This window comes from Amborella trichopoda, chromosome 7, assembly GCF_054954075.1.
Source record: "Amborella trichopoda isolate Santa Cruz 75 chromosome 7, AtrichopodaSantaCruz75HAP2 v2.0, whole genome shotgun sequence".
NCBI lineage: Eukaryota > Viridiplantae > Streptophyta > Magnoliopsida > Amborellales > Amborellaceae > Amborella > Amborella trichopoda.
This window is the reverse complement of record NC_142342.1, coordinates 27,384,735-27,401,813: the sequence shown is the minus strand read 5'-3', so window position 1 is coordinate 27,401,813 and position 17,079 is coordinate 27,384,735. Positions and strand designations below refer to the sequence as shown.

The 17,079-nt window shown below is 35.7% G+C and overlaps 1 long non-coding RNA gene across 2 annotated transcripts; it reads left to right on the top strand.

Moving 5' to 3' along the window:
* The first annotated feature begins 5,949 nt into the window (after positions 1-5,949).
* LOC105420543 (uncharacterized) lies at positions 5,950-11,372 on the top strand. Of its 2 annotated transcripts, none has more exons than XR_966627.3 (4): positions 5,950-6,095; positions 6,704-6,805; positions 6,982-7,039; positions 11,139-11,372. It is a non-coding gene; the product is annotated as an uncharacterized LOC105420543 (long non-coding RNA). The 2 variants fall into 2 exon arrangements; XR_966626.3 differs by having other exon boundaries at positions 5,951-6,095; positions 6,669-6,805.
* Positions 11,373-17,079: the final 5,707 nt, after the last annotated feature.

The window sequence follows — 17,079 nt, the reverse complement described above, 5'->3', positions numbered from 1 at the left end:
TTTGGTCATTATATTTTGTTACGAAATATTTTTATATTTTTCACTTCAACTAAAAAAACTCATCCTCAAAAGTCATCTCGGGTTGATATAACAAATATAAAAATATAAATAAAAATTGAACATGGCCAAGAATTCAATGAGAAGCACCACTTCCATGGGAGGGAGCCACGAAGATGGTTGAACTTCAATGCTATATGGCTTGTAGTACGTCCCAGGTAAAAACAATGAAAAGTTTAGCGTCGTCAAATGTACGGTTTATATAGGGCGGAGGCTCTAAACAATCAAAGTAAAGTCCCCCTTCAAATAGTGTCCAGAAATATGGTTTTAATAATGAAAATCTTTATGATACCCTTCAAATATATTTTCATAATTAATTACAAATTTCAAGTTTTAAACATAGTGTAGATCGAGCAAATCTATAAAAAAATTGAAAATTTATGGTCCAAAAATGTGTTACAAGATGCACTATTTCCAAAATTTGAAATCTATTTTTTTCTCATGTCCATTCATCTAGATGTCGAGATGATCAATTTGAGGATATCTGAGCATCAGAACAACTTCTTCTAGTGAAAATTTTGAAGAAGACTCTAATTTGATTGTTTTGAGACTTGGCTCTATATAAACTTTTTCCTATCACAAACACTCTATACTAGCAGCTCAACTCTCCAATATGAACAAAGGTCTGTTGAGGGTAGGGGATTCCCCACATTCAAACTCAAAATCATCAAATGGTTGAGGAGTCTTGAGAAGAAACACGATACTCTTCTAGTATGTTTGGCTTGTGGGAGATAAATTTCAATTGATCAAGTAGTTTTTTCATGCTGGTCGTATACAGTTTTTTAAAACTCGAATATATGAGGAATATTGTTCACCCAAAGGTCCATGGCAAATAGATCAATTGATGATTTGGATCAGGTCTGGATCATTCTGAATGTGTAATCTAAAACTATAAATAAATTTAAAATAGGGATTTATGGATGGGGATTTAAGGTGATAAAAGCATTAGATATGCTTTTAAAAAAAAAGGAGAAAAAATTATAGACAGAGGGTTTTAGGGGGAACCAAGATAGGACCTATACCATCATAGAAACGGATCGATACCAATTGATTTTCATCCAAATTGGTGATCTGGATTGCAAATCATTGGGTTTTAAAACACTTGTTTCGTAGATAAGTAGCGTGCCAAGAAAACAAAATAATAGTTTTATAGAAAAAGAGCCCTATATACCCTGTAAGGTATGATCTTGATTTCTCGAAGATCACTCAATTCTAAAAAATTTACGTCCAAGCAAAGAATAGCCTTCATCCATCCATGGCCAAATTGAAGATCTACCAGCACAAAGTTTAGAATTATAAAGACATCATAGATGCAGTTTGTATAAGGTGCCAACGTCATACTATAGAAGTAAGGTGCACTTGAAACATCCATTTGGAAAGGTTATCCTGGTCCCAAAAACTCTTATGATAGCCTAAAAATCTATTTTGACCCTTATTATGAAATTCAAAGCTCCAAATATGGAACAGATTAAGCACATCTATAAATACTTCAAAATCTTGAAAATATATGGTCTAGATAATGTGTTATAAGATGCACTTTTTTGAAGACTTAGAATCTACTTTTTCTTTCATAGGTATAAATCTCAAGATCGAGATGATCAATTGAAAGATTTTTTAATACTAAAACAATGCTTTTTACTTTTTAGTAAATGTTTGAGGTACACCTTACTTCTACAATATAATATTCCTACCTTATATAAACTTTTGGACACAATTTTGGTGTGCAGTCACTCATGCATCAAACGACCATCTTTAAGATGGACATCAAAACCCGGTGCATCCACAAAAAGTTAAAGTGGATTGTAGAAAAAATACTTTTGAGAATGGGTTGGGGTAGTGGTGGTCGCAATACCTGTGTCCCAGCTAAGGTCTAGGCTTTCATTCTCACCTAACGCATTCAAAAACCACTAACGACTTAAAAACGGGTAGGGGCTCGTCATCCCTACTGAATTACCTAAAAAAAAAAGATTGTACAAAAAATACTATATTATATTTTTCATTAAAAAAATTCATATTTCACAAGCATCGTCATAGTTGAGATTTGTCTAAAACTTCGGATCAATTTCAATTTTTATGATTTTAGAGGGAGACCGCACAAGAATAGGTGATGCGGCTGACTCACCAAATAAATTTTCTAAACTTTTTCATTTACAATAAATGCAAGTACCCCCAAGGGTACTTTGGTTCCTCCACGGACAAGAGGATGCACGTCCTTAAATAAAGGGTGTGGTTTGCATAAGGTTGCAACCTTAAACAAGGTGCATTTCCAAACTTTGTCATGAGATGCAATTTTGGTATCTAACATTCTTACGATGTGCAATAATCTAATTTTATCTTTAATTATAAAAAATTAAACTTTTGAAATAGTTCAAATCAAGCGAATCTATAAACACATAAAAATATCGAAAATAGAACGTTCATAAAATATGTTGCAAGATATACATGGGATTTTGAATCTCTTTTTTTCTCCGTACCTATACATCTCAGAAATGATCAATTTAGATGTTTTTTCAACATCAAAACAGCCCTTATAAAAGGATTCTAGAGATACATCATTTCTTCTTTTTTTTAGTAAGTCAATGAGGGAGAAGGCCACCTATCCGATTTTCATTAACAAAAAAAGAAAATACAGCTTATAATTTTATAGCCCTAGAATAGAGAAGTTGTGCCACATCATGAAGTAATGTAACAGAAAGAAAATCCAGCACTTTAGAACGCCAAACAGTGGCATCTAAAAAAGTTGTGGCTTTCTTGGCAAGTAAATCAACCACCATGTTAGCCACACAATAAAAGTGGGTAAAGGACCAAGCATGATCGGAGAGCTTATATCGACAATTAGCAACAACAACACTTAGCACCTATTGATCATTGCATTGATTATGGATTGCATTAATTGACACTACGGGATCGCTCTCAATCTGCATGGGGAAACATTTGAGCTGGATGGTCAGGTTAATGCTAACTTACAAGACTAGAAACTCTGCATAGTTATTTACCAAGGGGATTACCAAATGCGACGATGAAGGATTCATCATCACTTCTAATTACACCTCAAATAGGGGTGACAACGAGAGGGGTCGGGCCGGGCTGGACCTAGACCTAGAACTGAATAGTATACAGGTTCAGGTTTTGGACCCGGACCTATCCTATCGGGTCCAAAAATTGGACCCATACCTATGCCCATCGAGTCCTAGGTCTGTGCCGTCAGGTCCATTGCCACCCTCACTATGAGATTTTATTTATTTGCTATTTTTTTACCATCATATATCCATATTATTGGTAATAAGGTCACAATCACCCACCATTATATTTCAAGCCGTCTGATTTGTCGTTTAATAGCTAAAGATGACTACGAGTTCTTATTATATATGATCCTTAATATACCCAAACGAATAGGGATTGGAATATTTTATCTCCAACAGCTTATGGGTGCGAGTTGGGTCCAACTGGACCCGAATAATGTTCGAGTCCAAGTTTGGACCCAGACCCGACCCGTGGGGTCCAAATGTTGGACACATAGCCGGACCCGTGTTGGATATTCTCGACAGGTCCCAGGTGGGGTTCAGGTCTATTGCCACCCCTAGCCTCACTACCTGCAAGTCCAGGGTTTTGAAGTGAAGCACCATCAATATTTAATTTAAAATAATTTGGAATAGGAAAAGACTATTCAATTGATATGTGATGCTTGATTTGATGTTGTCACCATGTAATCTAGAGGTTATCAATGATTGCTCTCTCTGCATAAATGAAAAGATCAGGGTTTAGCATTGCTTTCTCTCCATAAATGAAAAGACCAGGGTTTAGCATATGCTAATTTACTAACATGAGAGGTAATCCTCCTGAGCAAGTACTCCCATCTAGAAACCTTCCCTTGAAAAACTCGGTCATTTCGTTCCTTCGATAACATCGACATTGTGGTCAAAAATAGAGATAGCCAGAAAGCAATCCAAGTCCTAAGCATGTTTGAAATAGATATAAATTTTAGAGATACACCTTAATCCTACGTTTTAAAGTGTCTAACCTTATATAATTTTTTCCTTTGTTAAAGCACCATCGACCAATAAAACACACTAGCCATGTAAGCGATGCATATATTGAATTGCCCTGCGAACGAAATAATAAACCAAAAGAAAGGAGGTGCGATTCAGAAAAATGGTTGCAAAAGCTGCGAAATTTGTTGTAAATGCAACAAAAATGGGTGTAAAATCGGCTTTAAATGGTTCAAAACTCTCTACAAATTCATCTACAAGTTTAGTAGAGAAACCAGTGGGGGGTCATCCATGGAAAGCACAAAGACGAGATTTCAAAGGGAGTGGGGATATTGGTACCTTGGGGCATAGAATATAGGGTTTATGTGGTCTTTAAAAGCCTTATGAGTGCTTGTAAATGAAATGATATAGTGGAACATTAACTCAATGGGAGTGTGGTCCCTTGTGGACTACACTAAGCAAACGATGATTTACTGATACCGATCTGTGCTTGACGATCTAGGTCAGTAGATTGGGAAATACCTATGTTACCTGGGCATGAAGAACAAACCGATGAAGGTTTATGGGTTAGCCCTTGATGACGTCGGAGAACATGCCCAGATGAGTGAACCGAGGAATTGTGTGACCTTGTGGGTCATGGGAAACACTGGGTCGGTTCGATAAAGCAAGTGTGGTCTGTAATCCACAATTGAAGGTGGAGTGCCCCATGATTGCAGATTAAATTCCTAAACCATATGGATCTATTTCCCATCAAATTAATTTAATTATGTTTGTTTTATGATAGAAATTATTATATGAATTTTTATGAGTCTTTTGATATTTTATTTATAATTTTTGGATTTATAAAATTAAAGATATTGATTTTATAATGGTTTAAATATTCAAATAATATTCTAAACCCATTGTGCACATGGGCCTACCATATTTCTAGAAGGTGGGGCCAATGAGTGCCTCCCTTGGGTGGCATGCCCCACCCTTATTCTCTTTCCTATTTTTTTTCTTGTGATATGGCATGTGGCCATATGGTTGAAAGATATTGACTTGATATATCTTTGAAAGATTTTGTGGAAATATTAAGTAGACTTGTGCTATTTTATGGTATGCACAATATTTTGATTAGATTAATTTATTTAATTTGTATTGATGGAAATAGTTTATATTCAATCTCACAAAAAGAGGCAAGCCAAAGAAAACCTTAAAGAAACTCTAATGTTATTTAAAGCCTATAAAAAGGGGATTGTCTCTACCTAAAAATCTCTACACCTTATCTCTTGTACCTAATTCTCATCTTTCTCTCTCATATCCCACAAACGAGCACCCATCTTTGATCTCTCTCTCACATTACGAAAGAATAACAAAAAGAGAATTCATCTCTCTCAAACTAGGTTGATAAGGGAATTTACTTAGGGTTTGATCACACTAGGTTGTTAAGGGAATTCACTTAGGGTTTGATCACACTAGGTTGTTAAGGGAATTCACTTAGGGTTTGAGTTTGTGATCAAAAGGGTTCATGTTCTATTAGTGTGGCTTGGCCTAAATTTGCCTTTCTAGTTGAAATTAAAGGTTGATCATTGATCCCGCGCCATCGGATGGTGGTGACTCAGTGTGGGGTGTAATAAGCCCGGTTGAAGTAATCTCTAACACTCTCGTCATATTTAATTATATTGTCTTTATATTCCAAAGCATAAAACTTATAGATATTTTCTTTGTTTAAAAAAAATTGGTTTTATGACATTAAGGTTTTTAAGATTTTGGATTTGTTAGTTTAATTTCTTTGAACAAAGAGTTATTGTAATAGGATTTGGTAGTATAATTTCTTTTAAGCAAGATTTACTGTAATAAGATTATTTGTAAGTGATTTTTGAAAAAAAAAATATATATATATATATATCTATATATTCATCGCATTATTCTTTCTTTCCGCAAGAACATCGCATTAATTTTTTCTTTCCCCCAACAAGATCGCATTAGTTTTCTTTCGTGGAAACCTCTCGCTATTGGTGCAAGAGATCGACTACGAGTCAGGAAAGAAGTTTTATTGGCTGGAGAGTATGTGTCTTGTTTGCCCTAGTTACAGTTATACTTTTGTATTTGATTTTTCAGATTTTGTTTGCTATTAATCTTTTTACTTTCATTGCAGTTGATCTTTTTACTTGTTTGCCCTAGTTTTTTTTCTATTTTAGGGTTTATATTTTTGTTTTTTTAAGTGATTTGAGGTTCATCGCAGTTGATCTTTCAGGTTTATTCCGTTGATTTAAAATGCGGATATGCTAAGCTCTAGTTTAAGTTTGTCATTTTATTTTTGTTTAATATGATTTTCAGTAGTTTATTTCAGCCATGAATTGAAGCTTTTTTCGTTGTTACTTATTTCCCAATATTTTTATTGCCCTTCTCTCTTCCTTGTCCTCTTTCTCCCTTACATATTGTTTTCAGTTTGTGCTATTATTTCCTGTTTGGATTAGTTTTGGGTTAATCATGGTAAACCTTTTCTTTTGGTGAGTTTCTAAATTGCTTGGAAGTTGTCATGACTGAAGCATAAATGAATTGAATTGAGGCATTTGAGTTTTAAGATCTCCTATGTTTTTCCTTTTTAAATAACTCTTTGAGTTCCTAAAATTGCAGCACTAAAACTTCTTCATGTTTGTGTGATTATGGAGAAATAATTTTGGGCTATGCAAGGGATTGGCCATATGATTCACCAAGAAAAGAAATGAGAGCAAGAGGAAGGGTCACAAGTGCGATAGAATATCAGCAGAGAAGTATGAATCAGACTATTTGATGTCATATATTTGTTGTTTTTGTTGAATTTAGATGCCTTTGCAACTTTTATCTTTGGAAATGGAATTGGATTTGGCCCTTTTCTTTTTCTTCGTCTTTTGCCTTCCCACTCTTTGAAATTTGACTGGGCTTTCGCCCTTTCCTCTCTCTTGTTTAGGAGGGCAAAAACTGCTGAACTTAAGAAGAAAATGCCAGAAATGTTACTGAAATACAAGGTGAGGTTTTCCTTTTTTCTTCTTATTCTTTTTCTTTTGATAAGGTTAATAACCACTTGTTATGACTATTCAGTTATGTTTTCTGTGACATAATTTTCCATTGTGAAGTGGGATTTATGAGCAAGGTAGTAATAGAAAATTTAGTAATTTTGATGTCATTCTTCTAGGTCAGGCCACAAATAATGTCTAAAAATCTCATTTATCATGTTTTGGATGTTACAATGCTATATGTTGTTGTTCTTAAAGATCTACTTTCATTTTTCACGGAATGCATGAATAATAGTAAATCGTTAAGATACTAGAAAAGGAGAATGATGTTGTCTCTGTAAATTCTCTATGCATACATAAGTTTATTCTTGGCTCTATTTGTACAATTGGACCCCATTTAACATTGGGCTCAAAGTTGTAACTATTTATTAATTATTATAATTAATCCTGTTGCCTTCACTCAAAAAAAAAAAAAAGCCATGCCCCTATGAAAAAGGGAATCCCTCGACTCAAGAATATCTAGAGGTGCAGTAGGAAGAAAAGTAATGGTGGTAACAAAGCGATGAGTACTGGGTCACCAACTTGCAGGATGGTTTATGATGAATTAATGATTCTATAGGTAGAGATAAAAGAAAAGTTTCTAACAAGAGTATGTTGATATCCAATTGACAAACCTTCCTTAGTGCTCGTTATTGGCTTTTAGATGTTCAGGCTGCGCATGACCAATCCTGCTTCTGATTGCATAAGGGACCGCAATATGCTGTGGTGCATGAGTGGATGTGATGATAGAAAGGATGTAGGTAGAATTCCAACTGTCCATTTGTTTAGTTGGGTGAGAATATCATGGGGGTACCACTGTCATTTTGGGAATATCTTTATTTAGTATGCATCGCAAGAGCAAGGATACCCTGATGGACATTGACCTAGAACAGGAAGTGGACATGTTTTGGAGGATAGCAGAAAGACATCTTCTATTGACTAGCTTTGTACTCTTGCCACCATTGATCTAGGTCCATATGTCTAATAGATACTTCTAGGGCTCTCTTTTTCCCTTTTTTTTTTCTTTTTTTTTTTTTTTAATAATTTGGCTCGTTCATGATATATGTACATTTGAGTTGTTCAATGAATATGTCGTGCTTAAAAGAATCATAGAGGCAGGTATTTCAGATTAGTTTACCATATTTGTTTTTTTCCGTTTAATGAGTGGATGTCCTATCTTAGATGGGTTAGGAGTGCCTATGGATGAGTATATTTGATTAGGTAATTGGCAACCAAGTTTGAGCCTTATCGGTTTTGTATGAATGGTTTTTGCTGCACATTATCTTATTTCTCGAGTGTAGAAGATGCTTTTTGTGGGGCAAGATAATACCTACAGTGCTATCATTCTGTATGTTGAATTGTTGATATAATTGATCTAATGCTATGTTTTATTGGCACATATTTGTTAATCTGGATGGATCTAAACCTTGAATCTATGTGCTATCATTCTTTTTTTTTGTTTAATGGCCGATTAGGGCAGGGCAAGAGGTTGGAGAGATATATAATTCAATAGGATCTTTACTTAACAGATTTCTAATATTTCTTAGGACCTTGCGAAATTCCTTCAAGAGAGTTGGTATTTTCCAGTGTTTCCCTACTTCTAAGTGACTCATACTTGCACTTCAAATTTCAAATTAAATTTCTCAATTTGCTTTCTTGGAATTGTAGGAGTGTTGTAGAAAATGTAGCTATGATGAACTTAAAACAGTCAATCCCTGATGAGGACTAGGCGCATTAGGTTCACCTGTGTGAGAACTACTGAATATTTATGCAAAATACAAATTAAAAGGTCAAATTACCTTACAAAATCAATAAAGCTGTCAAGCCATCCTATTTAATATTAGGAGTGTTCCTTTTAAGTTTCATTTAACTTAGATACCTCTTAAAAAGATAATTGTGAAAATGACCAAACTGCCCCTAGGAACCATTTACAAGCATATGTATTTGGGTAAATTGAGCCCCACTTAAGTGCACTTAGCCAAATGATGAAAATACCCCTAGTTGTTCAACATTTGTGATCTGGAATTGCCGAATGAAGAAAATAATCATGGTCATTCAGGGTTAACAACATGGAACTCACTATTGCCATTGTAAACCCTTGTTTTATGTTGTTAACTCTGAACAACCAGGGGTATTTTTTTTACTTTCATGGACCACTCAAGTGGGGCCTAATTATTAGAATACCTTCACTTGTTCAAGTTTTCCAATCCTGACAGGGGGGCAATTTGATCATTTTTTATTTTACTTTTTAAGAGGTACCTTAGTGAAATGAAACTTAAAAAACAACACTCCTAATGTTGTATAGGATTATTTTACACTTTTCAGTGAATTTCTAAGTTAACTTGACCCTTTGATTGATATTTTCTCAATATTTATCTATGCTATTTACCATATCCTGCTTGATTTGGTAAGTTGACAAGGTGAGTCCTGATTGAACTTGAATTTGTGGCTCCCAACTTCCTAAGGCAATTGCATGTTTTAACTATGAGAACTATGGTCCACAGTTTATCAACTAAGGAGCTAAATTGCAAGCTGTAGTAATCTCCCTAAGAAAAAGAAATAAAAGTCCAGTGATGATTAGGAAAGCATTGGAATCTCTTAAAAGCCTGATGGTTTTTTCTCATTTTTGTGGATTGCCAAGAACTAGGCAAAGGAAATTCTCCTTTTGCAGGGAACTGCCCTTTTCCTGGACTCTTGGAATTTCCATGAGTGAGAATCTCATTAGAAGTGGTTGTTCAAGGTCACATCTGGTGTCATTTCTTGCCCTTCCTTTGTGGTTTGATACAAGGTTCCTGACTAGTGGCTTCACAACCTTTTTATATCTGAAATCATTTACAAATCTCTGTGTTAAGTCAGTTGACTCATTTTGATTTGACAATTAGAGAGGAAGTCATAGAACCTTAGGCGAGTTGAATGAACAAATGGTTTTTCTGTTCTTGACCAATTTCAAAAACAAAAACAAAAACAAAAAAAAAAAAAAATCAGTTATATTGTGAACTAGAAGGCGCTTTTGTTTGAGGAGATTGGTATGTTAGAGTGATGGGATGTGGAAACCCTCTTGATTCAGAGACAGAGAAAAAGGAGAATAAAGTCTGGTGAAGTTTTTTTAGGAGTTTTTGAGAGAAGTAGGGTACTCACTGTTTCTAATGCATCTTACCTTGGCTTTATTCCTATGATTAAAGGCATCTAAAAAGTACTTTTCTCAATAATGTTGTAGCTTCTTAGATTGATTTACCGAGCAGGAAGTGAGCTATTGTCATTTATTCTGGAAGTGGCTCTGTCATTTAGCTTTTCTTGAGAGGACTTTGTAGAGGCATTGTTATCTTTGTTGTGGACATTGGGTCATGTTTGTCTTGAAATAATGGCTGGGGTTTATTTGAAAATCCCTACCACTACACTGATTGGGGAGTTCTTGTTTATATGTTTGTAGTAACATGCCCTGGTTTTCAAATATTGTTGGTAGTTTTCTTGTGCTTAGGCAAGGTTTTTCAAACCCCATTTTCTCCAGTGAAAAATTATTGTTAGCTTTCTTGTGGGCTTAATGGGATAAAAAAATTTACTTATGGAAATTTGCCTGCCATAGGCAGGATGGTCCATTTCTTTCCCCTTTTTTAAGCTTCTGTGCTTAAATAAGGCATGTCATGTTCACTTGTACCCATGCACACGTGCATGTGTGCTGTGTGTGTGCACGCACCCTCTTGCATGCATGTTGATTCTCTTCAATTCTATGTTATCCTCCTGTGATTCTTGTTGCTGGAGATTCGCTAAAAGGTGATAAATGTTATTGATTTCTAGCATATAGTTTGTTTGCCGTGAAAATGGAAAGACGCAGTTTGATGTGCACTATGCATTTATAATTGTGTTCAAGTACCAGGCTGGTTCATGTCTTTGTCCATCCTAACAAGAGATTCAAATGTTGGAGAATGGTTGTAGGAAATTTGAGATGCTCAATAAGAAATGGATGCACTTGCTTAACTTATACTTTTGTCTTACTGTGAATGTTGACCTTATAATTGGGCTTAGTTGATTTTGGTGCTGATGATTCACAACTTGTGTCATTATGTCTTTTCAGAAGAGCAGATGGGAAAAGAAGATGAAAGAGGAGGATTCAAGGGATTCATAATATTGGGATGCCGAGAAATTCCTGGTTTCTTTCTGTGTGTGGGTGCGTGGTATCATGTTGCTTTACTTCAATGAGTCACTTGTTTTAAACTTTATTGTCTTTTAGTTTTATAGTGGATGTTTGTGGCTGAGTTTTTGAAGGCTGTATTAATGAGATTATGAATCAAATTGGCATTTGTCGTGATATTAAGCAGTGATCCAAAAATAGGAATCAGGCCCTGAATTGCTAGTCTGAATGTGATTTGTCCGGTCCGATTTCCAACTTAGATTGACTAAGAAATTAGAAAAAAAAAATAGTAAGGAGGATGGGGGTGATTCTGGATGCCTCAATCTGGAATCACCCACCTCTGGATGGCTTGGTCAATTCCAAGTTGGATTGCCAATTTTAGATAACTGATATTAAGAATGGCGATTAATGAATGAGGTATGGATCATTGAAATCAATTCTTTGATAGTGGGAAATGGGGTATTTTAGCTCTCAAACCGCTTGGTTTTGTGATATGGGAAATGTGACCAATGGTGGGAAATGGGGTTTTTTTTTATGTATGGTGCTTTGTTTTGACAGGGCTGTAGATCTATCAAAATAAGTAAAGCTTCACCTCAAAACTCATGGAAATTTACAGATTTGGGTTTAGAAAACCATCAAATCTCATTTCGACCTTGACCATTATAGTGTTCACGGATCCGTAAGATTTGTATCATTTTTTTAACTATAATTTTAAAATTGGTGGTAGAAATTGATTTTAGAGCTATCATAGATATTTCGCATGCCCATGTTTTCTAAATGAGGTTTTGATTTGAGGTTTGACTACCTTTTTTTCGAGCCTTATAGAAACTACATCCATTGTTTAGGTTATGGTATTTATGGCTGTTCAGTTATGGAGAGTGGTTTAAGTTATGGTATTTGTGGCTGTTCAGTTATAGAGAACTGAGTTGGAATTTGAATTTTTTGAAGGAAAAAGTTTATATAAGGATGGTACCTTATAATATAGAACTACGGATGCCCTTCAATAATCCATTGGAAAATGTAGTTTTAATGTTGAAAAACTCTTTGATTGATCATCTCGACATCGAGATGTATGACTATGAAAAATAAAAAGATTTTAAGTTTAAGAAGTAGTGCATTTTACAACATATATTATCTACACTGTTCATTTTCAAAATTTTCATAAGTTTATAGATCTACTTGATTTTAACCATTTGTAAAATTTAAAATTTTATAATTAGATATAAAAATAGATTTTGAGATAATCCTAAGAACATTTTACATCAAAATTATATGCCATGATAAAATTTGAAAGTGCACCTTACCTCCTCTACACCTTCGGATGTGTTTGTATGCAAACTGCACCTTTTTAAAAAAAATGAGAAGTTAAGATTTAATATTGATTAGGTTCTTTAAAGAGCAAGTTACATTTGAAGGTTTTTTTAAAAAAAAAATGAGAAGTTAAGATTTAATATTGATTAGGTTCTTTAAAGAGCAAGTTACATTTGAAGGTTTTTTTCTATAAATATGTATTGGACAAGAAAAGAGAAGAGAAGAAAATAAGATTTTAGCTTTGGTGTTTTGAAAATATCTTTTTTAGTGAGGACATCCTTGGGAATCTCTAGAGGGTAAAGTCTCACTTATTTATATTTTTAAGTTTCTGATTTATTTTATTGTTTTTCTTCTCCCTCTTTATATTAATCATTATTACATTCATCACAATTGTAGCAAAACTCACTCTTACTATTGATGCCATCACAAATTACAGTCTGTGAATCAACAAGTGCATAAATCAACTCATGTAAGGTATTCAAGTCGAGATCTACAAATTTCGAGGAGATTGGTGGAATAAATCAACAATTGTGAGGATTAAAAAATATTGATTAGTGAGCATTCAAAAAAAATAATAAACAAAAAATATTGATCAGTGTGAAGAAGGTGCGCGTAATCTAGTAAATTTGGCATCAAGTCCCAACCTTCAAGATCAAATGAAGAAGCAACTCGAATATATAGATACCATGAAAATGTTAATCTTAGTGAGAAACATATTGACAACAGCCCAAAAGATATTCAAACGTTAATAATCAATTACGAAAAAGAAGATAATATTCTAGTTGCGAAATGTAAGAAACAATCCTTTGAGCTCAACAAAAAATCGAAATTATGTTTGCTGTAAATAATGTTTGCTATCCAAGAGTTTCATTACGAGTTTCACATTAAGTGTTCGAGTAGTTTGCATATTAAAGTGAAAAAGTACCTATACAAATGGTTGGACTCCGTTACCAACTAGCGGAAAAACTTCTAAATAATATGTTGAATTCAACAACCTCGTCAAGCTAGGGTATTTATTCAAGTTAGGGTATTTATGTTTTTTTTAAGGGTGCAGTTGGTATAAAGTTGCAACCTTATTTATAGAAATAAGCACGTGATACTCGTTCTATTTGCATTGAGAGAGAGGAGAGAGTGGTTAATCTTGACTTCTTTCAAAAAGGAAGGGTTAGGGTTTCTTTCAAAAAAGAAGGATTAGGGTTCACGAGTGAAACCCTAACCGTGGATGTGGTGATGGTGAACAAGAAACTCGCATAATTTTATAGGATGTAACAAAGTGATGGGCCAATGGTCGTTGGTCATCTTCATCAATTTTTCCTCTTCCTTGATCTGCGACTGAGAGAGAGAAGTGTAATTGTTTCAAGGGATGATAGGATCTGTGGATAGTTCTCTCTATTTTTCAGTTTGGATTTTGAGTAATGAATGGGATAAGCTGGATATTAGATCTAACTTTTTTATCACTGGGTCCTTCTCCCCACCTATCACAAATTCTTTGGTTTGTCGGACTGGGCTAAAAGAGAATGGTGTTTGTCATACTCTCCTGATGTGAAAATCATAGGCGAGAACAAAATTGTTTTAAAACTTCGGTCTAAGGATGAGGTTAGTAAAGCTCTCTGTAATCGTTTCTGTAGACTACGTGGGAGCCTTCTATCGTTGGATCTTTGGAAGCCTTCTGACCACAATTCCTTCATTCAGAAGGAATCTCTTTCGTTGAGTCTTAATGGCGTACCTTTGCATGCTTGGAATTTGACTATTTTAAAAAAGATTGCAGACTCTCTGGGAGGATATGTGGATTTAGATTGGGATTCATTATTGAGCCCGGCCTGCAAGACGGTATGGGTTATAGTTTTGAAGCTTGTTGGTGTGGCTATACCTCAGAAAGTTTGCCTCTCTGTTGGAAAAGATACCTTTGAGATTGGAGTGGTTTGTGAAGGTATCGCTAGTAAAGCTCAAGGAGAAGACAACTCAGAGTTACCTATGGTATTGGAGAAGGGTAAGCTTTGGAGCCAATCATCGAAATTTGGGAGACCGTCGGTGCCTAGTTATCATAAAATTTCAGTTCCTCAGAGAAAGGCTTGGCGTAAGGCTAGGAATTTCCAATTTGAATCTCATGTAACGCCAAAAATTTCAAAAACAATGGATCGAGGTGGTTAGATTCCGGATTACACAGAGGGATTTTCATATGGTTTTAGTAATCAGCGGTTACTGAATGTTGCAAATAAAGACAATGGTAAGTTTCCTATTAAGAGTTAGCAAAGTCAATTTTTGGACTCTTTTTCGGATGGGCCTAGTGTTGAAAGGCTTCTGTGGTCAAGAGGGTCCACCTCTTTTTTTTTAGCCTGGTTTTGGTCTTACTCCAAAGAAGGCAGCGGATGACAGATATTTGATAACCTCGGGAGGGCATTTTATGCCTTCTTGTCAGCATGATTGGGGTGGGGTAGGAACCAGAATACAAGTGGCATTTTGTTTTGACGAAAATTGCGATAAGGGGTCTCCTTCTTCAGCGCTTTCTAATCTTCCCCTGGCTTTAGTTCTATTCTTCCTCCTTTCTCACCACAAATCAGTCAGCAAAGGCTGGTGCCTCCTTCTCTGTATTGGTATCCTTTGCGCGAAGATGCACGCTCTTCCTTTTTGCCTTGTTACTGCCAAGAAAACCCGCTCAAGCTTCAACCCTGTTCTAGTTGATCCCCTTGCTATCATGGTGATCGAACTAGAGGAACCGTTGATGATTGGTGATGGTGCTCAAGTGGAGTCAGAGGTTGGGGAGAAGGCAGAGTCCTCTTCGCTGGCAGAGCCACTGTCGGTGGAGACGCCAACCTCTCTGTTGCAGCTGGTCATTTCACCTGAGGATGCTATGGTGAATGAAATTGCCACTGAAACCACTTGTTCTACTTTGGATGACTCACTTTTTGTGGGGAAATTGTTGGTAGATATGGGACTTGATGAAGTTCCACTTAATGGAGGGTATTAGGAATACTCGCAAAGTTAAAGCGGAGGCTGCTAGAGAAAAGAAGCCGATAGAGACAGAGGTGAAAAAAGTAGTTGACTATCGTGAGGGCTTGTCTAATGAAGATACCGAGAAAACAAATGATAAAACTCCGACATATTTTTTGAAGAACAAAAGCAAGAAAAAAAAAGTGTTTCATCGTTGAGTTCGTTCCTCCGCGAGATTGAAAGCACATGGAGTTCCAAAAGGAGGATATATTGTTGCTGCTATTGCCTTTCATGATCCAGAAGTGGTGGACATAGACTCAGAATCAATGACTTCGTCTTCTTCGTCTGTTGGAGATGCTATTGACTCGATGGTGCTTGAAGATGTTTATTTCAGTGATGGTCTTTCTGGACCAGGTTTTTCTTCCTCTCCCATTTATTTTTAATGAATTTTCTATCTTGGAATGTTAGGGGTTTGGGTCACCCCAGAAGAAGACGTGATGTTTTATTTTTGGTTTATAAGTTTAAACCTGTAATTATGGCTTTGCAGAAAACTAAATTTCCTAGCCCTACTCTTGCGGGGGTGAAGGAAGTTTGGGGTAGTGGGGCAGTCTCTTTTACTGGTATTGATGCAGTAGGTACTTCATGGGGTTTATGGATTCTATGAGATCCTACTGTTATTTTTTGTTTTGATTCCATTGTGAGAGAAAACTTTTTGTTTTTGGGTTTTAGGGCTATTTTGGATTGTCCATGGGGTTTATGAGTGTTTATGGGCCTAATTCTTCCTCCTTGAAGGATGCTTTTATTTGTCACGCTATCGTACATTTTGTTCCCTATCTTATGGTAATTGGGGGAGATTTTAACCTTATCAGGTGGCCGGATGAGTGTTTAGCAGAGCACCCTATCAATGTGTTAATGAGAAAGTTTAACCTCTTCATTGAAGAAAATGCCTTTTTCGACCTCCCTATTATTGGTGCTAAGTTTACTTGGTCCAATAATAGTGTGAACAATCTTGCCATGTCCAAATTAGACAGGTTTCTTAGAGCAGCGGCTGGTTGGAAGCTTTCCCTCTCGCGTCTGTGAAGTCACTAGTGCAACTTTCCTCTAACCACACCCCTATTCTTCTAAGTACGGGATGCCTCAGAGGGGGGCCTAAACCTTTCGATTAGAGGTGGCGTGGCTAGAGAAAAAAGAGGCAGTGGAGATTATTCAAATGACCTGGATGAACACGGTGGTGATTGGCCAGATGGATTATCAAATATATAAGAAGTTACTGAATATCAAGCACAAGTTACTTCTTTGGAAGAGAGAGAATAAAGTTGACGTAAAGGCCAAGATTAACGTTATTTTGGCTGATATTGAAGGTTTAGAGGTTGATTCTCAGTTTAATGGAGAGTTGACTGAGGCTCTTATTTTGGAACGTACTCTTAAATTGAAGGAGCTTGACGAGCTACAGAGATTGGAAGAAGTTTATTAGAAGCAAAGGTCTAGAAATAAATGGTTAAAAGAGGGTAATCTAAATACTAAATTCTTTCATGTTATTGCTTCCTCTAGAATAAGGCAAAATAATTTATCAAGTTTGACGATCTCTGAAATCGATTCTGAGAATATTGCGGTTATGGAAGGAGTAGTAAATCACTTTAAG